Source organism: Balaenoptera physalus (assembly GCF_965194825.1).
Source record: "Balaenoptera physalus genome assembly, chromosome: 8".
Lineage (NCBI taxonomy): Eukaryota > Metazoa > Chordata > Mammalia > Artiodactyla > Balaenopteridae > Balaenoptera > Balaenoptera physalus.
Window position 1 is genome coordinate 18,080,318 of NC_138887.1, and position 13,610 is coordinate 18,093,927.

The window sequence follows — 13,610 nt, forward strand, 5'->3', positions numbered from 1 at the left end:
CTGAAAAAGTATGAAAGGAGTATAAGGAATTTTTGAAAAGTTAATTCCTCTCCCTGACCATCAGTCATTGAGCTCCTTTTCCTGGAGGAGAGCCATTATTGTCAGTTTCTTGTTGCTCTCACCAGAAACAGTCTGTTAACATGAGGTGCATGCATTGTATTATATCTGTAAAACAAATGGTATATGCCATACACAAATGCGCTGCACCTTTGTATTTATCGTTGACATATCTTTCCATATTAGTACATAGAGGACAGCCTCTTTATTTTCGTGAAACAACTTTATTCAAAGATAATTCACATACCATAAAACTTAAAATGTGCAATTCAAAGATGTTTCAGTCTACTCACAGAATTTTGCAACCATCACCAACCATCTAATTTTAGAACATTTTCATCACCCCCAAAAGAAATTCTGTACACTTGAGTAGTTACCTCCATTTCTTCCCACCCCCTCAGCCATAAGCGGCCACTAACCTACTTTCTCTCTATTCTGGGAATTACATATAAATGGAATCATATAATATGATCTTTAGTGACTAGCTTTTTTGATTTACCATAACGTTTTCAAGGATCATCCATGTTGTAACATCTATCAGTACTTCCATTACTTTTTATTGTTGAGTAATATTCTATTATATTACTATTTTGTTTTATTTATCCATTCATCAATTAATGGACATTAGATTGTTTCTGCTTTGGGGTAGTACGAATCATGAGGCTAAGAACATTTATGTGCAAGTTTTTATTTTTGATGCATGTTTTAGCTTCTCCTGTGTATATATCTAGGAGTGGAACTGCTGGGTCATATGGTAACTGTTTAATCTTTCAAGAAACTGCTTCTAGTTTTTCAAATGTTTTTCAAAATGAGTACATCATTTTCCTTTCTTATAAACAGTCTGTGAGGGTTCTAATTTTTGCATATTTTTGCCATCACTTGTCAGTATCTGTCTTTTTGATTATTGCCATCCTAGTAGGTGTGAATTCGTGGTTCATTGTGGTTTTGATTTTTGTTTTTTCCGATGGCTAATGATGAACATCTTTTCTAGGAGTTTTAAACAGTTTTAGCTCTTAACATCTGGGTCTTTGATCTACTGTGAGTTAATTTTTGTGTGTAGTGTGAGTTAGGAGTCCTACTTTATTCTTTTGCATGTGGGTATTCATTTATCTCATCACCTCTTGTTTAAAAACACTATTCTTTCCTTATTGAATGGTCTTGGCACCTTTGTTGAAAAATCATTTGATGGTAATGTGAGTGTTTATTTCTGGACTCTCAATTCCACACTCTGATTACTGTACCTTTGTAGTAAGTTTTGAAATCAAGAAGCATGAGTCTTCCAGTATTGTTCTTTCTCAATATTGGTTTGGCTCTTCTGGGTCATTGCATTTCCATATGAATTTTAGGAATGGCTTATCAATTTCTGCAAAGAAGCCAACTGGTATTTTGATAGGCGTTGAATTGAATCTGTAGATCAGTTTGGGGCATATTGTCATCTTAACAGAATTAAGTCTTAAATCCATTAACGTGGGATGTGTTTCTGTTTATTTAGAGCTTCTTTAATTTCTTTCAGTAATCTTTTTTAGTTTTTTTTTTTTTTTTTTTTTTGGAAGAATCCAAGTTGGTCAGAAGAATTAACTTCTTTTTTTTTTTTTTTTTTTTAAATCAGGGAAACACTTGCTTTTTTTTTTTTTTAATTTATTTATTTATTTATTTATTTTTAGCTGTGTTGGGTCTTTCATTTCTGTGCGAGGGCTTTCTCTAGTTGTGGCAAGTGGGGGCCACTCTTCATTGCGGTGCGCGGGCCTCTAACTATCGCGGCCTCTCTTGTTGCAGAGCACAGGCTCCAGATGCGCAGGCTCAGTAGTTGTGGCTCACGGGCCCAGTTGCTCCGCAGCATGTGGGATCTTCCCAGACCAGGGCTCGAACCCGTGTCCCCTGCATTGGCAGGCAGATTCTCAACCACTGCGCCACCAGGGAAGCCCTCTTTTTTAGTTTTGATAGTATATATTTTGAACTTCTTTTGTTAAATTTATTCCTATGTACAGTTGACCCTTAACACGGGTTTGAACTACTTGGGTCCACTTATATGTGGATTTTTTTTTAATAGTACGTACTACAGTACTACACAGTCCACAGATAGTTGACTCTGTGTATATGGAGGAACCACATACACAGAAGGCCAGCTATTAAGTTGTACTTCGATTTTCAGCCGTGCCCCAACCCTCTAATTGTTCAATGTTTAACTGTATTTTATTCTTTCTTTTTCCATGGAAAGCAGAAAAATAATTTATTCTAAAAGATGTCAGAAATAAGAAATTCATCCTGAAAACATACTTTGGTATAATCCTGGTGAGACAAATTTTTCCCTCTGAACGTGTTCTCCTACTGACTGCCCCACTGGAGTCTTATTGCCTTGTAACAGTTTTTAAACATTTTGCTGATTCCCATGTTGTGAGCAGGCAGGAGCCATCTTCAAATCCGCAGGTTCCAAGGAGAGAGTAACATTATTTCTCAGAAGAACAGCAGTTCCTATCTCAGAAGAGTACATAAACATTTTATGGAGGCAGCATAGTTTAGGTTAAATAGGTACATGATTCATCAAAGTGTAAGAAAGGTGACCAGAAAAAATACTGCACTGTAGAATAAGGCATTCAAATGTGGTGGGAACATTTAAGGCAGTTGATGGCTAAAACGGGTGAGTTAAGGAAGGTGGTCTGGATATGGAGGTGATTTTGCATCTAGAGGAGTTCTCTTTGTGGCCTCAGTGACTGAGCACTGGCGAGCAGGTCTTCTTCCTCAAGGCCAGTGATGCTTGAGGTACCAGATGGTTTCATTTTTCAACTGTGGTCCAAAGAGAGAGTTGAGTTGGGCCAGAATTGCAATCAGCCAAAAGAGATAGCAGCAAACGGAACAGGTCACCAACATGGTGATGCTTAGAGACGAACCAGGGCACCAGGAAGCCGACGAAGCCCCAGAACATGCGCATCACAATGAGCGGCACCGCGAGGCTGGTATACGCCACGGTTGCCGCCGGAGCTCTGTGTTTTATTCTTTTTGATGCTATTGTGGATGGAATTTTCTGAATTTCATTTGCCTCATTTTTTATAGAAGAGTTATGTTGTATGCATGTGCCATAATCTATCATCATGTTATTAACAAGTCTCCCAATGATGGACGTTTAGGCCCCAATATATTGCTATTTGCAGACATTGTCACTGTGAGTAGCAGGTGAATTCCAGTAAGGAGGTGTGCTGAGCTAGAGGATATTCAAATATTGGAATCATCTGTCAAATTAAAAATGAATATACTCTTCCTGTTTATAATTTTACGGCTAAAATTTCCAATGGTGGGCTGTATAAAAAAATGTTCCAAACTCTTTTCAGTTAATTTTATTTACTTATTAAAACTAATGCTATGCTAGAGGAGGTTCATGTTGCTAAAGTGTTGCTTAGAGCAGCACTGCCCAGTAGAACTTTCTGTGATGATGGAAATGGTCTATTATCTGCACTGTTCAGTACCATAGTCACCAGCTGTATGTGGTCACGGCTGTTTGAGCCCTTAAAATGAGGCTAGAGTGACGGAAGAACTAAATCTTAAATTTTATTCTGTTTAATTTGGCTAGTGGCTATTGTGTCATATAATTATAGTTGCTTTTGGATTTAAATCTTGTGGAGGTGTGCAGAAGCCATGTTCATAGTGGTACATCTTGCATTATTTCCTGAGTAGCATGAGGAAGTTGTTCTAGTTAAGTTTCATCAATGTACAGGTCTTAGTAAACAATTCTCCTCCCCCCGCCCCCGCCTCGCCCTTTTTTTTTGTAGCAGCAGCTTACCCTGTACCCAGCTGGCTTCAGATTGCCTACAAACAGAGCCTTTTAGATAGAAACACACGGGTCCTTAGTTTGCTAGTTTTTATATGTATATCTCGTCCTAATGTAAAAAGGTAGGCTTATATGAGGTAAAACTTATATATTCTCCAAAATCTGTCTTTGAAACTTATGAATTTATCTTGGTGATTATGCTGTGGGTCACTGCTTGCAGATCATGAACCAGGAAGGCTAGGATCTGTTGGTGGTTTGACTAACCTTGTATGTTAGCTCTTAACTAGGCCTTGCTCTTGTCTCTTTAACCCCTCAGTTCTCTTTGGCACTCTCACATGCTTGAAAAGGCATTGTTTACCAGCTGTTTACTCATGACCTCTGTTTCTATTTGCAGCCTAAACCTTTATTTTTTAACTATAGATTCTATATACCAAGCAGTCCACTGTATTTCTACAATGCTGGACATCCCACATGCCCCTCAAACTCTGATGAGCTGAAACAGAAGTAAGCTTTCACTGCAAACCACTCCTCTTCCTCCTGCTGTGTTCTCTCTCCAAATTAATGCTAACACTGTCTTACTATCAGAAACCTAGGAGACAGATACCCACCTCCAGCAAACGAATTACTGAGTTCTGAGTTCAGGTTTTCATCATTTCCTCCTTGGACACCTCACTAGTTTCCCTGCTTCTGTCTTTTATCCTTTCTACCCATTCTGTACACCAATTTCATGTTTTTTGCAGAGAGCAACTCTCTGGTCCTAAAATTGTATTTCAGTGGCTCCTGCTTGCCTTAAGGATAGAGCCCGGATTCCTCAGAACTGTAGATCATTCCTCTGTCAGCTGACTGCTGCTGAACCTCTTCCCTGTCTCCAGCCACACTAGGCTAGTTTAGGCCTTTGTGCCTCTCATCACCCTGTTCCTGGGCCTTGGCCACCCTCCTCCACCCCCTGTGCCTCATTCTGTTCTGTCTCTAAGATCACTCCCAGCATGTAGATGTTTCTGGCTCAGCCCTCTGCCACCTCCTCCTCTATAACAACACTTGGAGCAGTTATGTTCCCATATTCATGTGTTTACAGGCATTTCTCTAGAGCCCTCTTGCTAGACCCTGCATCCCTCAGTGCTGGGCTCCTTTGTACCCCAGTACACGTCATGGTGCATGCTATACGCCAGGGATCCCCAACCCTCGGGCCACGGACCGATATCAGTTGGTGACCTGTTAGGAACCCGGCCGTACAGCAGGAGGTGAGCGGCGGGCTAGTGAAGCCTCATCTGTGTATTTACAGCTGCTGCCCCGTCACTCGCATTACCGCCTGAGCTCCGCCTCCTGTCAATTCAGTGGTGGCATTAACAGGAGCACGAACCCTACTGTGAACTGCGCATGTGAGGGATCTAGGTTGCGCACTCCTTATGAGAATCTAATGCCTGATGATCTGAGGTGGAGCTGAGGCGGTGATGCTAGCGCTGGGGAGCGGCTGCAAATACAGATTATCATTAGCAGAGAGGTTTGACTGCACAGAGACCGTAATAAATCAACTGCTTGCAGACTCATATCAAAACCCTATCAGTGAGTGGAAAGTGACAAGCTGCATCTTACGGAGTAGACTGGACGTAAGCCACACGCTTCAGGTGTCACTGTCTCCTGTCACCCCCATGTGGGACCATCTAGTTGCAGGAAAACAAACTCAGGGCTCCCACTGATTCTGCATTATGGTGAGTTGTATAATCATTTCATTATATAGTACAATGTAATAATAATAGAAGGAAAGTGCACAATAAACGTAATGGACTTGAATCATCCCGAAACCATCCCCCCGACCCCATCCCATGGAAAAATTGTCTTCCACGAAACTGGTCCCTGGTGTCAAAAAGGCTGGGGACCGCTGTTATATGCTATTCTGAGTATTTGTGGAATCAATGGATGCCATTTTTACACGCTTTTGGGCTCTGGATTAAACTTTTCTGTCTGCCTTTCTCTTCTTCAGTAGTAATAACGTGTACTGCCAGGCCCCACACTGTTTTATGAAATATTAATAATACAGGTGGATGGGAAGCCTATAGCTCCGTCATATATATGTTGTTAGGTGGTCAAGTAGTCAACTCGTTTGTTGTCTAAGGTGTAGTTTAGTTGGGAAGCAGGTGTGATTTACTTACATTTTCACTAACTATGGTCAGTGTTCTAGAAGACAGCACAGTCTTAGAATATAAGACCATGTAAAGTGTCTGGCTTGGAATTATGATTGTTTCTGTTAGAATTTGGGGAATAAGGTTTTGTTTTCCTTTCTTTCTTTTTTTTTTTTTTTTTAACTTGCCTATGCCCCAAAGAGAATTGGCTGTCACATTCTTATTACCCAGCTTCTTAATTCCTCTGATCATTTCAATTATTTAAAAAACTCCAGATTTGGTTGAGGCCAAAATCTGATAATTTAAAGTGAACTACTCTATTACGTATTGAGAACTTGGCAGCTCTATTCATTTTCTATTGCTGCACAAATTACCACACACTTAGCAGGTGAAAACAATACCTGTTTATTAGCTCACAGTTCTGTAGGTCAGAAGTTAGGGCTGCACAGGTGGCTGGTTTCTCACTGGACTGAAACCAGGCTGCTGGCCAAGGCTGCCGTTCTCGTTTGGGGATTGGAGTCCTCTTTTAAGGTGGCTGGTTATTGGCAGAACTCTTCCTTGCCCTGAAGTTCTTGTTATCCTTGTAGCTGTTGGCTGGGGACCACTCTCACTCCTAGAGGCCACCCGTAATTCCTTGCTCTGTGGCCCTAATGGGCAGTTCCTGACATGAATGTTTGCTTTTTTCCAGGCTAGCTCAGGCACACCCCTGACTTTTTCTGTGACCAGCCAGAGAAAACCCTCACCTGTAAAAAGGCTCATGTGGTTAGGTTAGGCCCACCCAGTGTACCTGCCCTTTTGCTATATAACATAACATAATTACAAGAGTGATATCATATTCACAGGTCTACCCACACTCAGAGGAACAGGGAATTACACAGGGCAAGGGTCATTGGGGCTCATTTTAGAATTCTGCCTACCATAGCAGACACTTCACATTTAGGTTTGATTTATACAAAGTTTAGAAATTCTCTTTTCATTGGAGAGGAATACATGAAATCATTGTGGCTTTTTCCTCCCTAGCTGTGTGACTTTACCGAGTGCTACAGCAGCCAGCCTTTTTAGATGAGCTATTTTGAGAGAAAGTATATACTGATTGATTCTGTCCTTAAGTAGAAATGCCAGATTGCATGTTTCTCAGGCTGACAATTACCACCAAGAGAGGAAGAGTGAGAAGGAGGGTGGGAGGAAGAGAGTGAGTTTTAGATTTAGGCTGTCGACATAGGAGGAAAGAAAAAGAAATTTTACTTTATGTTAATGTCCCTAGAATACTACCTGAAGAAATTGGTTTGGGATTCCTTTTCTTTATGTTTTGGTTAAAGATTAACTGAATTAATTTCTTAAATGGTGTCAGTTGCCATTTAAGCTGATAACAAAGGAAAGTACTTCTTTTTCTGCCAAACGTGAAGTTTACTTGTTTTTCTCTGCTGGAATAGAAAAGAAATAGCAGCTGGAAGGAAATCAAAGAACTCCCATCTGGTTGCCATGGCAATTTAGAGCAGATGATGTACGCATTTTGCTGGGGTCGTTCAGTTTTTCCTCACTTTACTAATAGAGCAAATGTACATTAAAAATATAATATGAAGTCGATAAGCATGATAAAATAATCTTAGTATTCTAATATAATATTTAAAGAAAAGTATTTTGTGTTTTTTTTTAACCTGCATTTTTATGATAGCCCTATTTGGAGTAATGATTAGAGTATTTAGTTATGTTTTATGTAGGGCAAAATAAATATAGTTCTTCGTGAAAAATATGAATGACTAGTTGGAATTTTGCTTTCTAAATTTTTTATTCCAGTCACTGAGTTGGTACATTTTCTTATGTATACATACACGTTCTTAAATTACTAGTGCCTTATATAAATTTCAGATGATTAGATAGACTCTCTCTACTTTTTACAGAACTACATGTTGTTTTTCACTGTGAATGTACTAGGCATTTGTAAAAGAGACCATGCATATAGATTGCTTAAATCTAAATGTAGATATTTCTGATTTTTCTTGGAAGCATATACTTTATTAAGGTATAAGGTGGATATTAAAAGGTATTATGTAATCATATAGTTTTTTGCTTTTTAAAAAACGGCTTTTTGAGGTATAATTCAAATACCATACAACTTAGACATTTAAAGTATGCAGTTCAGTATTTTTTTAGTATATTCACATGGTTGTATAACCATCACCACATTAGAACATTTTCATGCCTCCTGAAGAATCCCCCGTATCTATTAACAGTCAATCTCCATTTCTCTTCTCTCTTCCCTGCTCCCAACTCTAAGCCACCATTAATACACTCTACAAATTTCCCTATTCTGGACATTTTGATATAAAATGGCATCATTCAACATGTGTTCTTTTCTGACTCGTGTTTTTCATTTAGTGTAATGTTTTCAAGGGTCATCCTTTCTGTAGCATGTATTATCAGTACTTCATTTCTTTTTATTGCTGAATAATATTACATTGTAAGGATATACCACATTTTACTTATCCATCTATCAGTTGATGCACATTTGGATTGTTGTTGCGTTTTATCTATTCTGAATAGCACTGCTCTGAACATTTTTACACAAGATTTTGTGGGGTCAGATGTTTTCGTTTCTCTTGGGTATATACCTAGGAGTGGAATTGCTGGATTTTATGGTAACTCTAAATTCAACGTTTTTCGGAACTACGGTATTCCAAAACATCTGCGCTATATTGTACTCCTGCTACAACGTATGAGGGTTCCAGTTTCTTCATTCTTGACAATACTTGTTGTTGCCTGGTGTTTTTTTAATATAACCATCCTATTGGACGTGAAGTAGTATCTCATTGTGGTTTTGACTTCCCTTTTCCAAATGACTAATGATGCAACCATCTTTTCACGTGCTTATTGGTCATTTGTATATCTTCTTTGGAGAAATGTCTGTTCTACTTCTTTTCTTTAATTTTAAAAATTTGTCTCTATCGTCGTGTTACAAATTTCTTTTTATATTCTAGATACAAGTTTCTTTAAAGCTGTATGATTTATAAATATATTCTTCCATTCTCTGGGTTATCTTTACTTTCTTGATGGTGCCCTTTGAAACACAAACGTTCTTAATTTTGTTCAAGTCCAGTCTTATCTTTTTTCTTCTATTGCTTATGCTTTTAGTATCATATCTAAGAAACATTGCCAAGCCTAGGGTAATCGAGATTTACTCATATTTTTTTCCTGCAAGTTATTTTTAAAAAATATTTTTATTTATTTATTTGGCTGCACTGGGTCTTAGTTGTGTCACACGGGATCTTTTAGTTGCGGCATGCGGGATCTTTTAGTTGCGACATGCATGCGGGATCTAGTTCCCTGACCAGGGATTGAGCCTGGGCCCCTGCCTTGGGAGGGTGGAGTCTTAAGCACTGGACCACCGAGGGAAGTCCCAAGTTATTGATTTTGAGTTAATATTTATGTATTTGTGTGAGGTAGGGTTACAACATTTTTTTGTATGCAGATAGCCATTTGTCCCAGTACCATTTGTTGAAAGACTATTCTTTCACCATTTAGTAGTGTTGGCACTGTTGTTGAAAATATTTATGAGTTTTTCCCCCCACGGCTTATGTGCTTCTAGTAATTCTTTTTTTTTTTTTTTCTGGCCACGCCGCATGGCTTGCAGGATCTTAGTTCCCTGACCAGGGATTGAACCCAGGCCACAGCAGTGACAGCGCCGAGTCCTAACCACTGGACCACCAGGGAACTCCCTATTAATTCTTATATGTAATGATTTTTTGGTTTGTTTTTTGAAATAACTTCTTGATGGTTTTCAATAGGATTAATGAAAGTTGTCTTTTTTTTTTTAATCGCTTGACGTATTTCATGAATATACACTTGGTAAGATCACCTCTTGATCTTTTAAACAGTTGAGATTTAACCAGGCTTTGAGGTGCTGTAGAAGCCACCAGAGACCACTTTGAAGAAGCCAGCCTTAAAGACAGTGTGGCATCATTCTCTCTTACGTACATCTGACCTAAGACAAATTTACTGTGTTTTTCCTGTGCGGTAGGCAGTAACAAGGCTGGATGGGATGAAAAAGAGTCAGTGATTGGACTGTAACATTTGGTAGTTACAGTGTACTTATCTTACTGTGATGATCTGGGTAATTTGAGAGTTGGTGATAATTGGTGTGAAGCAGGTTACTGGGAGAAACCTCAGAAAAAAATATTCACTGATGTAACCAGGAATCTCTGCCAGGACACTCCTCTGCGATTGTTGAATCTGAGGGTCTAGAGTGGTGCCATCTAATAGAAATGTAATGTAAGCCTCATTTGTAATTTAAAGTGTTCTAGTAGCCACATTTAAAAAAAAAGTAAAAAGCAGATGAATTTAATTTTAATAATTTATTATATCCAAAACATTATTATTTTAACATGTAATAAATATAAAATTATTAACAAAATATTTTACATTTTTTATACTAAATCTTGGAAATTCAGTACACATTTTACACTTAGAACACATCTCAGTAAGGACTAGGCACATTTTAAGTGCTCAGCACCCACGTGGGGCCAGAGGACAGCAGAGTTCTAGATGATTTGATGTGATAGCCAGTCAAGATACTACACCAACATTACTCAACCTCCTCTGTATTTCAGGGTACCCTGACTCATCCCTTTAACTTGATAGAACTGGCTTTGGGGGAACTATCTGCCTGCCTGTTCAGCATGGCCCTCCCTGACACCAGAGGGTCTGAGAATTTTGTTAAGCAAGTGACGTGGCAGCTCACCAAGAGACACACATTACGATAAAGATACCCGAGCCTCTCAAACTAGAGAAAATGGGCATGTGAAAATTAGAATCTCTTCTCCCTTATCATAGATGCAGTCTATTCCATTGAGGTAAAGGTATATGTAGCAAATGCCACCGATGAAGTGGTGCTCACATGGGCATCATTTTGCCACCACTGCCCCCCCCCCCGACCCCCCGATTTGTCAGTGTCTGGGCATAGGTTTTTTTTTGGTGATGATTAAAAAATTTTTTATTGGAGTATAGTTGATTTACAATGTTGTGTTAGTTTCAGGTGTACAGCAAAGTGAATCAGTTATACATATACATATATCCAGGGTTGGTTTTTTTTAAAGATTCTTGTCCCATGTAGGCCATTACAGAGTATTGAGTAGAGTTCCCTGTGCTATACAGCAGGTCCTTATTAGTTATCTATTTTATATATAGCAGTACGTATATTGTCAATCCCAATCTCCCGATTTATCCCCTGCCCCGTTCATCCCCTGGTAACCATAAGTTTTCTACATGTGTGAGTCTACTACTATTTTGTAAATAAGTTCATTTGTACCCTTTTTTTTTTTAGATTCCACATATAAACGATATCATATATTTGTCTTTCTCTGTCTGACTTACTTCACTTAGTATGATAATCTCTAGGTCCACCCATGTTGCTGGCATTAATTCATTCTTTTTTATGGCTGAGTAATATTCCATTGTATATATGTACCACATCTTCTTTATCCATTCCTCTGTTGATGGACATTTAGGTTGCTTTGTCTCTGGACATGTCTATGATGATCACAACTGACATGTAGTGGCTGGAGGCCAGGCTGACAGCGTTCTACAATGTACGAAACAGCACCCACAGCCATGAGTTTCCTGGCCCAAGTATCAGTGGTGTCGAGCGTAGCAGCGCCCTGCACCAGTGGGACAAGATCTTCCAGTCCTTCCCTTTTCATTAGTTGTTACGTAGTCTCCACAGGGAATATGTGTTGTTGTTTTTTGGGGTTTTTTTTTTTTTTTTAATTTAGAGAATCTCTTCATTTTTTTCATATAAAATTTCTTAGGAAGAAATAGTCAACTTGAAAGTATTTGTGGTTGAGCAAATTTGTCAAATAGATAGATTCCACCCCCAGGAATGGGTCATGTAAATCTTTTCTCTAACCTCTTCCCTTTGGGGAAGCGTTGAAACTGGTGCAGTTCCTCTCCTACCTCCCCTTCCTCAGACCTCTTTTCCCTAGGACCATTTTACTTTCAGTAAAGGCATGTCTATTAAAAAGAAAATGAGCATTTGCAAGGCTGCCAGAAAGATGACTGCACTTCCATAAGGTCTCTTGGGAGTTTTTTGGAGGTCCTGGCAGTGATGTTGGTGTTTGGTTGTGATGCCTCCCTTTCATTACTCCATCATGAGGCATGGTTAATTCAGAATGTTATCACCACCATTGTCCTAATGTCTGTTACCTAGGGAGCTGTAACTTTGAGCCTCCATAAATTCTAGCTAGTAGAAATCAGTACAAGTCATTTTCAGATTATAAACATTCTTTAGTTGTCCTGCCAAAGGTAATCATACTTGCCAGTGTTGACCTGTAAGGTTACCTGTGGGGTGTGATCCCCACCCCATCCTCATGACTGCTGGTGTTTCTACTGCCTTCCTTCGTTTGCTGTGGCACTTTGAGTTTTTGGTGGCAACCCACATAAATGAGCTGTAACTACCTTAGGCTGAAGGCAGTGTGCTAAAGGCTATTTGGGGGCTCCTAGATTTGGCAAGAATTTAGAGGTTCAGCTTAGAAAGGGGCAGCTCCTCTGGCCCTGCCTCTTACTAGCAGCTAGGATAGTTTGCACCCTGTGATGGCTGACCTTCTCAAGCAAGGTTCCAGGGCTCTGTGCCCTAGGCTGTACCACAGCGAGGAGAGAGGACTGGAGCCAGCCTTTCATTGTGCAGGGAGTAGCAGTGTTCCAAAACATGCTTTTATTAGAAAGGGAACATCAGTACTGGGCAGGCCAAAATAAATGGCCGTTATCTACCACATCAGTGGCTGTGAGGTTCCCCTTGCTCCCCAGACTAGGGGCCCTCTGTTCATCCCACTGAAACTGCCTCTGGGGAACAGTCCATCAGCCGAACCCCCTTGCGCCTACCACTCGGTATCTTTTCCCTCCCCACTTTTTATCTGTAGAGCTGTGGCCAGCTCAGGGAGAGCGGTGGTGGTCCTGTTGTTAGGGCAGCTTGCAGCTCAAGAGGGGTTCTGCATCCAGTTGAGACTTTCGGTTCAAGATTCCCCATTGGGATATGGCTAGAAGGAGCAGTTAAATTTTATAAGTGAAAGCTTGATTTTATAGAATTGCATTATGAATGCTTTACTTCTAAGCAAATGTATTTAATATGTCCTGAGTTATTCTAGATATCTGAAGGGTTTACATCTGTAACCTCTTAAGTTGTTTATTTGTTTTTAGTATTATAGGTTTTCCTATCTTTTGTAAAAGAGTATACTAAACATTTAGCCTCTTTGTAACAATTAGAAATAACCTTTGGAAGTCTTGCATTGATGTATGGATTGTATTTGTATTTGACTGCAGTGGATGTTTTCTTTGTTTAAGTTCCAGTTTGCGACAGCGTTCTTGTCTTGCTGAGCAAGGTGTACATTACAGTATACATTAGTTGGCTTTTATGAGTTATCCAGGAAACCTAACCACATTCCTACTGTTTCTATGGGGAAAGGAATTCTGATTTTAAAATGATGGAAAATAAGCCCTTTTTTTAAAGTCCAGGGTTGCTTTCCTCTGTCTTTTTCTAATCTCTGGGGGATGTGTTCTAACTACTAAGGCTGTGTATCGTGGGGAGAGAACTCTTATTTCACTTACAATTCATAATATTATCAAGACTTAAGAAATAATGACACTTGGAGTGAAAATGGGCCTGCAGCAATATTCCTTGG

At 39.5% G+C, this 13,610-nt stretch overlaps 1 protein-coding gene across 14 annotated transcripts in view; it reads left to right on the forward strand.

The window, feature by feature from the left end:
• Positions 1-13,610, forward strand: part of SRPK2 (SRSF protein kinase 2) — a gene marked incomplete at its 5' end in the record, with an annotated part of 247,870 nt that overhangs the window by 139,295 nt on the left and 94,965 nt on the right. The window lies entirely within an intron of this gene.